This window comes from Peromyscus californicus, unplaced genomic scaffold (genome assembly GCF_007827085.1).
Source record: "Peromyscus californicus insignis strain IS unplaced genomic scaffold, ASM782708v3 Scaffold_21__1_contigs__length_65335640, whole genome shotgun sequence".
Taxonomy (NCBI): domain Eukaryota; kingdom Metazoa; phylum Chordata; class Mammalia; order Rodentia; family Cricetidae; genus Peromyscus; species Peromyscus californicus.
The window spans coordinates 3,098,247-3,113,760 of record NW_026294514.1 but is presented as its reverse complement, the minus strand read 5'-3'; the positions used below and the strand labels follow the sequence as shown (position 1 = coordinate 3,113,760).

General features: G+C 43.6%; 2 long non-coding RNA genes across 2 annotated transcripts; one reads left to right on the top strand and one right to left on the bottom strand.

The window, feature by feature from the left end:
- Positions 1 to 2,724: 2,724 nt before the first annotated feature.
- LOC128117423 (uncharacterized) lies at positions 2,725 to 3,770 on the bottom strand. The gene is made up of 2 exons (XR_008220805.1): positions 3,623 to 3,770; positions 2,725 to 2,941 (listed from the first exon to the last, which is right to left on the bottom strand). It is a non-coding gene; the product is annotated as an uncharacterized LOC128117423 (long non-coding RNA).
- Positions 3,771 to 8,172: 4,402 nt separating this feature from the next.
- Positions 8,173 to 14,010, top strand: LOC128117310 (uncharacterized). Its single transcript, XR_008220786.1, has 3 exons — positions 8,173 to 8,290; positions 13,262 to 13,368; positions 13,721 to 14,010. It is a non-coding gene; the product is annotated as an uncharacterized LOC128117310 (long non-coding RNA).
- Positions 14,011 to 15,514: the final 1,504 nt, after the last annotated feature.

Below are 15,514 nucleotides of genomic sequence, written 5' to 3'. Positions count from 1 at the left end.
CCGTTGTTATGGAGAAACGCAGAGCCAGTAATTGCTACATCTTCTGATTTTTCAGGTTAGTTCAAATTTAAAACCAACAGGCCACCAGATGTGGTGGCACAGGCCTTTGATCCCAGCACTTGGGATGCCAAGGCAAGTGGATCTCCGTGAGTTCAAGACCAGCCTTGTCTCTACTTAGAGTTCCAGGACTGCCAGGGTTATGTAGAGAGACCTTGTCCCCAAAAAGAAAAAGAAATCAACAAGCCAAAAATGTTTATAATCAAAACATGGCTGCTTGCTATCAATTTATTACTTTTTCTGATCATGTGATACATTGCCCCCTGGTGGAGATTTCCTCCATTCTGGTTTTAGTTCTAAGGGACGAGGTGACAGCAAATTTCTCTGTGGTGATTTCGTGTCAGGAAGACTGTCCTGCTGGGTGGGAGAATTGCCCACTTCCAATATCCGTGCCAATGGTGTCTTGGTTTGGCAGCAAAGACCGAAGTGAAATTCAACACCAACATGAAAAGAGAGTATTCAAACGCAGGAAAGAAATATTCAATACATAAATATTTTCATGCTAATCGGTACGATGCAGAATTATTGTGAAGTATAAATTATCAAATAATCAGGGTGTATGTTGGGCGCAGTTAAAGCAAAGAGTTCCAGAAACACTGGATAATTGTCTTGGACCGTTGTGGCTGCAGGACAGAGCATCTGGACCATGACTCACTCAGGCAGGCAGCTGTCCAATTTCCTAACTGGTGCTAAAAAAGACCTCAAATCCATTTTTTCTCATCTGTAAAAATATGGAGATAATAATACTACCTGTCTTGCAGGGCTAGAAGGGCACATTGTCTTCCATATCTCTCGGGGTTGGGGTTTCTTGTTTTGGTTTTTGGTTTTTTGAGACAAGTTTTCTCTGTGTAGCCCTGGCCATCCTGGAACTCACTTTGTAGGTCATGCTGGCCTTGAACTCAGAGGTCTGCCGTCCTCTTCCTCGGGAGTGCTAAAGGCGCGTGCCACCATCGCCCAGTGGGGTTCCTTACCTGTGGGTTCAGTGGGCACATCAGGACAGGCAGGTGGGACTGACTTATCTTCAGTGCACACCCTTGGCCCAGGCTGGGTGCGGTTCCTCTGTGACTTCCTCATTCCCTCCTTCAGGGTTGATTTCTTTTTAACTCTACCTTCCCGTGTCTGGAGCCAAACTCATGAGAGCACAAGGCTTTGGGGCCTGGTTGACCCACATTGAGAGCACATGAGAGGTGTGTCTGCTTTTTTAAGCTTGGATACTAATTGGTGGTGGAACGTAGCAGTAGCCCATCCGAAAGAGCTGCTGTCAAAGCAAACCTTTGCAGAGGGTGGACCGCCATTTGTTTTTAAGTTCTTCTCTCAGACATTGCATCCGACTGCAGTCCCTCTCCTTCCTCGCCGCCCAGTCTCTCCCCTTACACTCCCCGCCTCCAGGTCACTCCTGATGGAAAATGTCTTAACAGACTCATGTTGCCTTTTGTTTTTTAATTTGGAAACTGAAGTAGCAGAAGTTTCCAGAGTTCCAAACAGAATTTAAACACTAATTAGAGAATTATTGGGCCTATGAGTACACACACACACACACACACACACACACACACACACACACACACACGTCATCATGTCATCTAATTAAAGATATCAGTGAGGGGCTGGAGAGATGGCTCAGTGGTTAAGAGCACTGACTGCTCTTTGAGAGGACCTAGGTTCAATTCCCAGCCCACATGGCGGCTCACATGTTCTGTAACTCCAGTTCCAGGTGATCTGGCACAGTCACACAGATATACATGCAGGCAAAACACCAATGCACATACAATAAATAAATGAATTATAAAGAAAATCATAAAAATTCTGCTTTCATGTCTTCCATATTTAGATATGAGAATGTAATAAAGAAAAATGAGGCATTGCTAAAGTTAAGTGCTATTCATTAAATACGAGAGAGAGAAGCAACATTTTGTTTCAAAGAGAAATGCAGTGTTGCATGTTAGTATCAGATATGAAGGGAGATGGTAAGCAGCACAAATACCCTGCGAATGAATATATCGGGGCTTATATCTTCAAATCACTCAGCGGAAAGGCCTGTGGAGTTGTTCCAATGCTGCTGACATTGGTCAAAAGTTAAAGAATCCTTGTTCCCGAACCGTCTTCAAGTCCTACTCACTTTGAAAATTGCTCATACTGGCTTTTTTGTTTGTTTGCTTGCTTTTTGCTTTTGTTTTTGAGGCAGAGTCTAATGTATTCCAGACTAGCTTAGAACTGCTATGTGGCTGAGGATGACCTTGAACTCCTGATCCTCCTGCCTCTACCTCTATTGTCTAGAGTGCTAGGGTTAAAGACATATACCCTGTTTATGTGGTGCTAGAGATGGAACCCGGAGCTTGGCACAGGCTAGCCAGGTATTCTATTAGTTGGGCGGCACCATCAGCCCTTCGCATCAGTTCATAGTTAAGCTTCATGGGGCATGGTTAGGCTACACACAGCATCTCCAGGGGGAGCGTTAAGTAGAGGCAACACGGAGAGTGAGGGATGCTTGTCAAGGAGGTAGAGAAGTTAGATGGAGCCTGAGAGCTTCTATATGGTCGATCGACCATGACATTTAAAAAGACATGTAAATATTTATAGCCATAGAGATGTCATGAAATCTTTGTAACAAAACATTCCCTCTACTCAAAAACAGTACTGTAAGCAACACAGCAAGGCACGCATCCGTCACATAAATATGCTATTTTAATAAAGTGGGGAAATGAGAAAAATATGTGATCTTACACAGAAACTCCAAAGTTTTGGCTAATATATATGGTCCAAAGTAAATGAACTAAACCATTGTCGAGAACAGAGAGGTGGTTCCTCCTGATCTAGTCGAGTCACAGCAGACGCTTCACCACCTTCCTGGAAATCTTTGGAACCATCCATCTTCTCACTCTTTCTGAAGGAAGAAATATTTACGGAATGAGTTTGTACAAGGCTGGCTGCGGCTCAGCTCCTGCAGAAGCAGGCTGCTTGCCTGACCTGTGCCTGAAGGGCATTTCTGCCTGTTAGAGGAATGTGTACCAGCCAGCCACCCAAACCCACTAATCTCTCCTTCTCAATGGGAAAACAAGAGGAGATCCTCTACTGACTTTTAACTATATCTCAAACGATGGCATATTTGCATTGTCAATGGTATGTACATGTGCATGGGAGAGAGAAATACATAGGGAATGGTACATACACGCTTTTATAGAACAAAAAGAAAATATTAGTACACTCACAAGGCTTTCTAAGTAGTTCTATGTGGAGAATATATATATAACTTAAAACCTTAACTCAATTGCAAATACTCATGGAAACACTGACTGCAGGTAAATTGCGGCTCTCAAATGCAAACCTGATGTTGGGTTTCAAACTCCTTCACTGAGGAAGAATGGCTTGATGGAGGTACAGTACCTTCGCTCAAGTACTCGGGTACAGTATCCAAACACAGAACTATAAAGAGCCTTATTTCCTGTGCAGGCACGGACCTTCCAAAGCCCTTCGGAGGCCGTCTCCCTCACTTGGGATTGTTTGTCCTAAGAGCATCTGCTGTCTTGTCCTTGAACATTCATCTGCCGCTGCTCTGCCCACTCACCCAGCTGGTGCCGTCCTCCCGAAGTCGATCCTTTTGACTTGGCATTTTACTAACTGGGATGTTTTGTGTGTCCCCGCCACTTTGGAGAGTTCAGGCATCTGCTCTGAATCATTTACCAAAAGTGTTTCATAAGAATGCTTTCCAGCCAATCCTGGGGTACCCTGCTGGGTAAGTCTCTTCATCCACTCACAGTGGAATGTTACAGCCAATGTTTTGGCTGAAAGCCCGGTGTGGAAAGGTTTCAGCTACCTGAAAAGACTGAATTTGTAAACTTCTGAGGCAATACAACCAAATATTAGAATACTCTTAGTGCCTTTACCAACATCAAGGACATAAAAGAGCAGTTGTGCATTTATTATATGATTTTTAAAAAGTCATTAAATATCTCCTCCCCTTTTAAGTCAAGAGAGACCCTTAAAGTGAACTTTTATTATGAAGAGTAAAAAGAAAACTCAGGTTTCCACAGAAAAGCAAAGGAAGGATCAGATGCATCCAACGTTTTTAAATTAGCAATGTAAGGGAAAAATAGGTTGTTTTTCTGATTCCATCCCATGTGTTGGTTCTTGTTCAAAGCATTCGTAACACACACAAGTGCCCATTTATTTTTATTTCTGGTGTTTTTACAGCAGTTCTTTATCATTGAATATATTCTATGGTGAGTTTTGTTTTACCCTTTACAAAGTGTTTCTAATATAGGCTGGAGAAATGGCTCAGCAATTAAGAGCATTTGCTGCTGGGTTACATTCCCAGCACCAACATGGCAGCTCACTCAGCTCTAACTCCAGCCCTAGGGGACACCCTCTTCTGGCCTGCACACATAGGGTACTCTTACACACATGCAGACAAAATATTCACACACATAAAATAAAAATAAAAGAATCTTTCCCCCAAAATATTGTGTTACAATTTCATTAGAATATCATTTTTTTGCTTAATGAAATAAGATTTCTGCCAATACGTTAGCTATCAATGCTTTCTGCTGTTTCTGTCTGTCTTTCTACAGACACATAATGCAAATGGTCTTTATGTAGTCCCTGTTCAACTAAAAATTTAAACTGGCTATGGAGTTGGCGTGTGGCTCTCTCCTCTAAACCCAAGCATGCTTGTTAAAGGAAAATGCAAAATCTCTGTGTCATGTCGGAGGAGCCACATGATACGGGACAGAAGGAAAACCAAAATTAAGGGACTATTCTATTGCTACTAATCTCATGATCCTTTGGTTTTATTTTGACTCTTTGAAACTTTTCTTAAGGTATGAATTTTACATCAAAATGTGTAAGATTAATATATATTATTAATAATATATTAAATATATTATTAATAATATATATTAAACTTTTGTCGTATCAATGGCCGTATAGAGTACTAACTAATTCTAGGAAAAATACTTCATCTAGCTTCCTGTACATGATTTCGGGTTTGAATCTCTATCAGTTTTCTGCAGTGAACCATGACCATGCCTAACAGTGACCTTTGAAGTTTCCAAAAGGATGATGGGGCCCCACAACAATGATTCCACATGGACTATGATAATGCCACTAAGCTGACAAACACCACCCAAAGATCGTCTTGGACTACAAATTGCTCAGGACAGTTTCCAGATGGCTAACTGAGATGATCCTGTCTCACAGACTACTCTAGCCAGGACCTGAGACAAGCCCTGCACTTTCCCATTATGCAGAGACTGGACATCAAATGATACAGCTACATCTCCCAGGACCTGACAATTAACCCAAAATTTTCTTTTCAGGATTCCTTAAAGATGCCTTCACTGACAGCTGGAAGTAAATTTAAGAATATGACACCTGCATTCCCAAAAGTGTGCAATGGATATTTGTCATTGTTTAGGATGGTTGGTTACAAAATTGTATTGGTAATGGTTAAAAAAAAAAAAAAAGAAAAGAAAAAGAAAAACTGAACAAAGGAGATCAGATTCAGGGATCTTGTTTTGAAAAGAAAAAAGGGGGTACAGCTATGATAGGACAAAAGGGTAGATTATTGAGTCTGCTTTAAAAAGCAACTGCCAGGCGGTGGTGGCGCACGCCTTTAATCCCAGCACTCGGGAGGCAGAGACAGGCAGATCTTTGTGAGTTCGAGGTCAGCCTGGTCTACAGAGCGAGATCCAGGAAAGGCGCAAAGCTACACAGAAAAACCCTGTCTCCAAAACAAAACAAAACAAAACAAAACAAAAGCAACTACTGGTTTTAAATATTTTATATTGATATGGATCTTCATATATTGATACAAAGTTGACATTATTTTTGTTGGAGCTTTATGTACATACATTCCTAATCTTGTTTAAGGTATTTAACATGTACCTATATAGCTCATTTAACAATGTAATGCAAATTGCTAGTCCTTGAACAAACTTAAAGTTATTATTATAAACTACTTAGGATAATAAAGAAATGCAGGTTAGTAGTTAGTCACCAATTACCATCAAACTTGTAGTCAGGCTAGGAATGTTTTCAAGGTCAAACAGAGATGTATTTTAGATAGACAGGTCATCTTCAAACACTTCAGAGATCTACAGGATATGACATTTAAGATGTTTTATTAACATAGGTTCTTTTCGTCAATATCAATGAGACATGTCTGCTCCTGGCAGCACTAATCTACTTCAGAGAAGATGATGAGCATTGAAGAAACTCCTTATGGAGTTTACTTGCTTTGTGGTGGAAATTAGCTACTGGGCAAGAAGTTGCCCTTGCCTCAACTGCTGACAGTATGCTGTCCAAATGGGACAAGCAGGACACAAAAGAAAGGACTGTTGAGCCTTGCCAAGATAAGATAGGAAGGCCCATCAGAAGATCCTGCTTCACAGATAAGTCTGTCAGATATGCTAGGCCTCAGGCTGAAGACGGATGCCCCAACGTTGCAGAGGACTCTTGGCTGACTGTCCAGACAGCCAGCTGTTTCTGTCATTTCTCACATTTTTTGGAAGTCGCTTGTTTATACTTCCTGTTTACTCAGTTAATATTACTTCCTCCTTGGGTCTCTGAGGGAGTTATAAACTGTAACTATCTAGTCATAGTTTCCCTTATATTGCTCACAGTTATTGCACTTATTGCATACAGTTTTTCTTGTATTAGTTATAACCTTTGATTATTTTAGACAAAAAAAGGGGAAATGTGGTGATATATTGTGTACCCTAATAAACTTTGCCTGAAGATCAGAGGACAGAACAAGCCACTAGACTAAACATAGAGGCCAGACAGTGGTGGTACACACCTTTAATCCTAGTCGTGGGGAAGCAGAGATCTGTCTGGGTTTCTGTGAGTTCAAGGCCACACTGGGATACATGAGATTAATCCAGTCTAAAAGAGAGACAGAGCCAGGCAGTGGTGGCACACACTAGGGAGGTGGAGACAGGAGGTGATGTGGCTGGGCAGAGAAGGAGTATAAGGCGGGAGGAGACGGGAGCTCGGCCCTTTCAGGCTGAGGAGTTGGCGAGGGAAGAGGTGGTGGCTGTGGCTTGCTCTGCTTCTCTGACCTTTCAGTTTTCACCCCGATCTCTGGCTCTGGGTTTTTATTATAAGACCATTTAGGATTCATGCGACATCTTCCCTCTTCTGGCCTGCACACATAGGGTGCTCTTATACACATGTAGACAAAATATTCATGCACATAAAATAAAAATAAATAAATCTTTCCCCAAAACATTATGTGTAACAATTTCATTAGAATACCATTTTTCTTTAGTGAAATGAGATTTCTGCCAATATGTTAGTTAGCAATGTTTTCTACCAATATGTTGAGTGTACATGATTTCAGTAGTGTAGACCCCACCACTAAAGCTTAGAAAGAAGTGAGTCTGTGCTGCCTGCTTCCTCCTCTTTTTAAAAATAAAAACAAATAAGAACTGGGACAAGAAACTCAGAAAGAGATGCGGGAGAGGCAGACATCTCTGAGAAGCCCATGGAGAGGAAAGTTCAAAGAAAGATGATTGAGTCAGAGTTACAAGGGCAGCAATAGGAAGGCCACAATGACCTTGATGAACACCTTTGAATGGGATAGTAATAAGAGGCACAGCTATGCAGAGGCCAGGGTGCTGGGGACGGAAGCAGAAACAAAGGCACACAGGATTTTTTTTTTTTAGGAAGCTCAGCTTTAGGCTCTAAAGTTTAGAGTGTAGATTGAATCATTTGTTTCTTTTTTTTTTCTTTCGAGACAGGGTTTCTCTGTGTAGCTTTGCGCCGTTCCTGGATCTCGCTCTGTAGACCAGGCTGGCCTTGAACTCACAAAGATCCGCCTGGCTCTGCCTCCCGAGTGCTGGGATTAAAGGCGTGCGCCACCACCGCCCGGCGAATCATTTGTTTCTTAATCAAGGCAACTTGAATCTACTTGGAAGCAAGGAATAAAGGTGCAGGCACATGTAGCTGGACCCTGAAGAATATGAAGGAGAAGAGGAGGGATCGGGAGAATGGTACAAGTGTGGAGAGAATATGTCTTAGACAGGGAACATGCATGGAAGAAGAAATAGAAGTCAATCTGAGGCAGAAAATGTAGGAGTTGGCGTTCACAGCTCTTGCCCTCTGTTTTTGAGATCACAGGCAAGGGGATCGGCTGAATGGTTTTGGGGTTCATGGAGACTGGAAGATGACATTCCCAAGAGGAAACCTTTCTCAAATTCTTGCAGACACACCTAGAGACTAGCTACAGCCTCTGGTAAGACCTTTAAGTGTGATAAAATATGGGTGAAATACTTCTAAGGCCTTATTTCATAAAGTGTTGGCTAATTAATTTTAGAAGATCTGAGTATTATAACTATGTTATCTAATGATTTTAATGTGTAAGCTGATGATAAACAAGGAATGTAACTCAACACAAAGTCATACATTCACTTAAAGAGTTAGGAATTTGTTTTCTGCAATTGGGTTTTATAACCCTTGAGTGTCAACTTTAGATGGTAACATCGTCTGTCTATGTCAAAAGGCTGGACAAGCCTGAAAGCGAGAAGCAATTACAGATGTGCTTCTCATGTTTTAACTGGAATGTAATATATGTTACATATAACATGTATAGATTAACATAAATAAATAAAAAATATATTCTACATAGGGTCTTCTACCAGGATGGCCTTACCCCTGCATATGCCTGCCCCGGTCTCCTGAGTGTTGTTGACCTTACGTATACATTACCACACCTGGTCCTGATGATATTGAGTATCCCTTTTGAGTGCTTGTTGCTGTGTGAATTTCCGCTGGCTCCCCCATCTTACACCATTCTATTGTGTTCCCTGTAGGCCATTCTTTTTACTTTTGGACTTCATTTTTTTTTTGTTGTACTAAAGCTTTTCTTAGTGGCCTACTGTTTTAATTTTTTTAACCTTTTTTTTTTTTTTTTTTTTTTTTTTTTGGTTTTTCGAGACAGGGTTTCTCTGTGTAGCTTTGCGCCTCTCCTGGAATTCACTTGGTAGCCCAGGCTGGCCTCGAACTCACAGAGATCCGCCTGGCTCTGCCTCCCGAGTGCTGGGATTAAAGGCGTGCACCACCACCGCCCGGCAATTTTTTTTAACCTTTTAATAAGTAATACTTACACTTGATATTATTTTTTTTCTGGAAGTGAGAAGCCTTCATAAGGAAAATTTGTTGATTTTATTGTCCTATCAGAATGCTGAATTGTTCAGGATTTGTCTAGTAACAGGAGACAGCCAGGAGAGGAGCCGTAAGACTGGAGTCTTTCCTGTGGGATTCCCTCAGATTCCCTACCACCTCCCACAAGTGTGACCGACCCGTCCCAGGAAACAAGGAGAGAACAGGATCCAGGTGCTTTATTGGGAACTCAGTCCTGCTCTCTCCCACTGAAAGGCTAGGTATTTGGAAACAGTGGTTGTTATCAGCAGCCTCGACACATGGCAGTCCGTGTTGCTGGTCCTGCGTAACGCCTCTCGGTCAGCCACTGTTGCTTCTTCATTAATATAATCCATTGTGACAGTTCTCAAGTGACTGACATCAACCAGCTGAGGTGGCTACTGATGATTAATATCAGCTAGCCGAGTCGTTTTGCCTCCCTGGCTGCTAAGCACCTAATCATGGTAGATGCTATTTGCTGGGCATTAAGCTATAAAAAATATTTTGAGACTTTGTGCCACTTACTATACATCTGTACTCCATTGTTTTTCTAATCTTTTTTTCTTTCCAGACACTCAGTGAGAGGGCCAGGCTCCTGGCTACTACCTAGGAGTTTGTATATATCCTCATCTTGGGCCACTTCTCGTTCCACTCAGTGTAGATGCCAAGTATACCGTTTTATAGCTCTGCCCTGGGTACACTGTCTTTCAGGACTTCCCAAATGTGGTGAAAAGGAGGTCCATCTCTTTTCAGCATGATCTGGTATATTAAGCCAAGTCATGCTTAACCAAGCCTGACTAGTTCCTTCCTTTCCTGGGAAAGGGGCACACATTGCTCCCGAGGTAGGTGTCACAGGGTATTTTCATAGCTTTGGTTCTGCATTACAGGATTCCACATTGTGATTCTCTCACTGGGTCTTGTCATTGATATTATCTTGTGGTTTTCCCCACTACTGTCACCTCCAACGTTGCAAGATCAAATGGTGCAAGCAGCGTGGTTTGGCTTGAATCAGTTTTTTTTTTTTTTCTGCTCTGAATCTCCCCACCCAACCCCCAGAAGCTGAAACCCTTCATGGGACAAAATCAATATTCCTAGGTGTTAAATAAGTAGCCTCCAGGACAAAACAAGATCTATAAAAAGCCTTGCATCTCTCTTAGTAGCTGAGTGTGCAAGACTTAGGGACCTGCCTTTTAAATATCCCAATACCTTCCTTAAAACACTTCCAGAAATGAGAGGTTCTACCCTTGGAGTGTGTATGTGTGACTTGCATCCAAGATACTCTCCACCTCTTCCTGTCTTGTCCAGTCATTGTGACGTCATCGATGTGATGAGCCAGTGTGGCTTTCTGAGGGATGAGCAGGTGATTCAGATTCTGTAAGAATATAACGACGGGATATCAAAGCGATGCCTCAGCATTGGCACAGAACCAAAAGTCAGTATTATTGTCTATCTCACATGAAAACAAATATGTAGTCAGAATAGAAGAAGGTACATTGTCCAAGTCAGTGACTGCATACCTTGTAGCAGAAGCACCTTTGTGCTTAGCACAATGTCACATCTGGTATATCTATGAGTATTCATATACTACTTGATCAAGTCCAAGACTGCCCACAGCTCTCCTCCAGGGTCCGTCTGCTCTCTGCAGCATCCACACTGGGACTTTAGGAAACGTGATCACACTTTTGAATCAGTTAGGTCTTTAATGGTAACAGAAATTTTCAACCTGCTCCTGGGATAGGATACTGTTTTGATTTGTTATCTTGCTGGGCATCTGAAGACTGTCTCAGAGGTGTGTACTTACTCTGTCTTACTCTGTAGGCTTCCCACCAGGATCTGGAGAAGGATCATGGACTATGTCCCTGAATCCAGCAGGCCAACTGTGAGCCAAGGCTAGCTGATTCATTTTCTTCCTGGCCTTTAGACTCCTATCTTAACCACCTTCCCTGTTGCTGTGATTAAAATACCCTGAAGAAAAAGCAACTTAAAGGGGAAAGGCTTATTCTGGCTTCTAGTTCAAGGGTAAAGACCATGATGGAGGTGAAGTCAAGGCAGCAGGAGCTTGAGGCAACGTGATGTTGCATCCCCAAATGGGGGCTCGGCTTCCAGTCTGCGTTTAATGTAGTCCAGTGTTCTCACAGGGAATGGTCCCACCACTCTTTTTTTCCCTTTTATTTATTCTTTGTGTCTTTCACATCATGCATCTCCATTCCATTCATTTCCCCATCCCTTTGTATCCACCCTCTGCCCTTGCAACCTCCCCTCAGAATAAAATAAAATTTAAGAGAAAAAAGAAAAAAAAAGAGAAGGAAAAAAAAAACCATCTTGTCATGGAAGCTGTAGTGTGACACAGTGAGTCACGCAGTGAACCTTTTATCCACATATCTTTCCTTGCAAGTGTTCATTGCAAAGAGTCATCGGTCCGGTTTGAGGCCTCTGGCTTCTGCTACACTATGGGCCCTCACTGGGACTTTCCTCTTGGTTATCCTGCTGTTGCCCTGTGTTGTGGAGATCCTGAAGCTTTGGGTCTGCAGGACTGGTCCCTTCCTGTACTCCAGCAGGTCACAGATGGGGTGGATTTTGGGTTCCACTATTGTTAAGAAGAGTTTTCTCAATCAGTCTGGTTAAGACAATCCCTCACAGACATCCCAGAGGCCCATCTCTGAGATAATTTTAAATCCTATCATGCTGTCGATAAACGCTAATTATCACCACCTCCAGACTAATGGGGAGCAAGATGGTATCTGGACATCCATGTTAATTCTGCTTTTTTTTTCTGTGTTCTTAAGTATGTTTATTTGCAGACACTATCTACTCCCACATGTCTCAAATACCTGCCTCAAGTCACCGTGTTTCCACAGCATTTATCTTACTAAGATATTTCCCTAGGTCACAACGAGGGAAGTTGTTGGTGATTGAGTGTCTTCTACCTTGTACCATACAGACACTGTTCATGTTTATACCAGATGAAGCCTTATCTGCCAGATGGGTGTATGAGCCACTCCCAAACTTATGTCTTATCACCTTTTTCCTCAGTCTGTTCTATCACTGGTGGTAACTTGGTTTCCCTGAGATTTGGGCTTTGTCCTGGCCAGCGGGAGAGAAACAAGAGACTTATTAAGGCAATCCTTGTGAGGACAGGAAAGTGAAACCGTGGTAGCAGACAGAGACAGGGGCTGGAGAGATGGTTCAGTGGTGGAGAGGGCTTGTTGTCATTCACAGGATCAGAGTGTCGAGTCCAGTGTCCATGTCAAGTGGTTCAAACCGCTTTGTAACTGCAGCTCAGGGGATCCGATGCCCTTTCTCTGCCCCTGTGGGTAACCGCAAATGTGCACACACCCACACACTGACACACAGACACAGACACACATACACACACACAGACACACACACACTGACACACAGACACACACACACACTGACACACAGACACACACACATACCCACACACTGACACACACACACACAGACACACACACATACCCACACACTGACACACACACACAGACACACAGACACACACACACACACACACACTGACACACACACAGACACAGACACACAGACACACACACATACCCACACACTGACACACACACACACACACACACACACACACACACTGACACACACACACACACACAGACACACACACACACACACACACACTGACACACACACACAGACACACACACATACCCACACACTGACACACACACACACAGACACACACACATACCCACACACAGACACACACACACACACACACACACTGACACACACACAGACACAGACACACAGACACACACACATACCCACACACTGACACACACACACACACACACTGACACACACACACACACACACACACACACACACTGACACACACACACAGACACACACACATACCCACACACTGACACACACACACACTGACACACACACACACACACACACACACACACACACACACACACAAAGAAAAAAATCTTAAAAACTTAAAGATTCTAGAGGCCAAGGGTGTGATCCAACTGTAAACTCAGGTCAGACCACCTGTTTTGTTTAACAGTTTCCTCTGGAACTGAAGTGATTGAAATGGCGAAGCTCCTCACAACTCAAAATAGCTTCAGGAAATCCCCGAAACTGACCAGATTCACTAGGCCGCTCCCTGGCAGAGTAAGTAATACAACCTGAGGGTCCCTCTCTGGAATGAGTCTTCTCTATCTCGCCAGCCAGCTCCCAAATAATGACACAGAGACTAATTAATTATGAAAGCGTGGCCTTTAGCTTAGGCTTGTTTTCAACTCTTATAACTTAAATAACCCATATTTTTATTAATCTACGTTCTTTCACATGGCTTTGACCTCTGTCCCATTCTGTGTGTCTGACTCATTCCACGTCTCTCTTGTGCCTAGATTCATCTCCCACCCCCTCTCTCTCTGCCGGGAAGTCCCACCTGTACCTCTGGCCTAGCTATTGGTTGTTCAGCTTTTTATTAAACCTGTCACATCATTATATCTTCACACAGTGCACAAATGTCCCACAACATTTCTCACATAATCGAAGTTGAAAAGAAGACCCTGGGACCAGACCAGCTGCCTGCAAGAAGCAGAAACCAGCTGATCTGCCTGGAAGAGGGTTAGGCCAACTGAGGCACCTGGAAGGGACTCTCTCCAACCTGCTGAGCTGCCTGCAGGCTGTGCGGTGAGTCCCAGATTTCCCAGCTTTGTGAGCTGTCACCCATGCTGGGGTGGGCCCTGATGATGCAGCTGCCTTCAAATCATTTCTGCTCCTGTACGTAACCTCTCACCCATATCCCTGTAGGTAACCCCAGTAAAGCTCATTGGTTCACCAAGTTGGACTTTGGTGGTATCTGTACTTAGGTCTGTTGTGGGATCCCTATCTGGGGTGAGGAGATGTGTGTGTTGTGTTTCCCCGGGGTAAGTTTTGTCACAACGCTGGGCGAGGAAGAGGCAAACAGGGAAAGCTGGTGTTTTAGTGTTGTTTCTGTTGTTGGGATAAAAGCGTCTTGACCAAAGGCAGCACAGGAGAGGAAAGCATTGATCTGGCTTATAATTCTGAGTAAAGTAGTGAAGAAGAATAATGTAGAAAAGACCAATTATTAGACATTGATTTATCGGTTGATTTAGTGATTTGCTTAAAGCACCGCTTGTGCGGCCTGTTTGCCAGGCATGACTTCATCTGAAACGGAGTGACCTGGAGAAACAGCAGACACAAAGGGTCATTGCCCTTAACAACCTACGGACTGACGTGAAGGCGTCTGTGAAATCTTGTTTGCTTGCCCACCCGGCCTGGGAGCAGGGCCCTTCAGGAGCTGTCCTTGCTTTGTGACTCTAGTGACTACCTCCCCTCTGTCCCGCTCTCATGAGTGTCAGAGTGCTTCCTGCGGAACGATTCCCACAACCGCTCCAGTGTGTCATGGAGAGGAGTCAAGGCAGGAACCTGAAGGCAGGCCCACTTGCCATTTTACACAGTATAGTCTCTACCAGAGAACTCACTTCACACCCAAAGAAGCACAGTAGGAACCATGGAGGATGCTGCTTGCTGCCCGGCAGGCTTATGCTCACCTAGTTCCTTTACACAGTTCAGGATCACCCTCACAGGGAATGGTACCATCCACAGTGGGGTGAAACCTCTTACATCAGTTAAAAATCCAGACAATCCCCCCCCTGTAGACATCCCCACAGGTCAGTGTGACGTAGGAACTTTCAGGTTGTGTCAAGTTAGAGCTAACCAGGACAGTTGGTGAGCAGCTAGGTTTTGGTTAGTCCTGCGAGAATTTATCAGAGTCCTCAAGTCCAAGTTCCCGTTCACAGGAGTCCCATGCTTTTCAGAGCAACTGCCTTAACATACCTTCATTGCTCAGGAGATGTCTAGAAGCAGCTCAAAGACAGTGTGTGTTTGGATCCAATGAGCTGATAGTCTTCACGGAGGTGCCCAGAGATCTGAGAGGGGCACAGAGGACAGCTGGGGATAGGGAGGAAGAAGGATAATTGCCTGGCTGAAAGCTGGTAAAACAGCCAGGGTCTATCACATGACCTGGACATCCACAAGGCCGCATATGTGGCAGAGTCCCTGAGGGACAAGAGGGAGAACATCTCTGCTGAGTCAGATCCGAGAGGATTTTCCACACACCGAGGTCTGGTTTATCTCCTAGTGTCCCAGAGTCCATGCTTGCTGGCGTCGGCTGCCATGGTCTTTCTGGACACATTTGATGCCTGTGAAGGAGGAAGTCACATCTGTTTTGAGAAATCGTCACCCCATTATTATTTTATGGAAAACTAACCTAAGCCCAATTTGG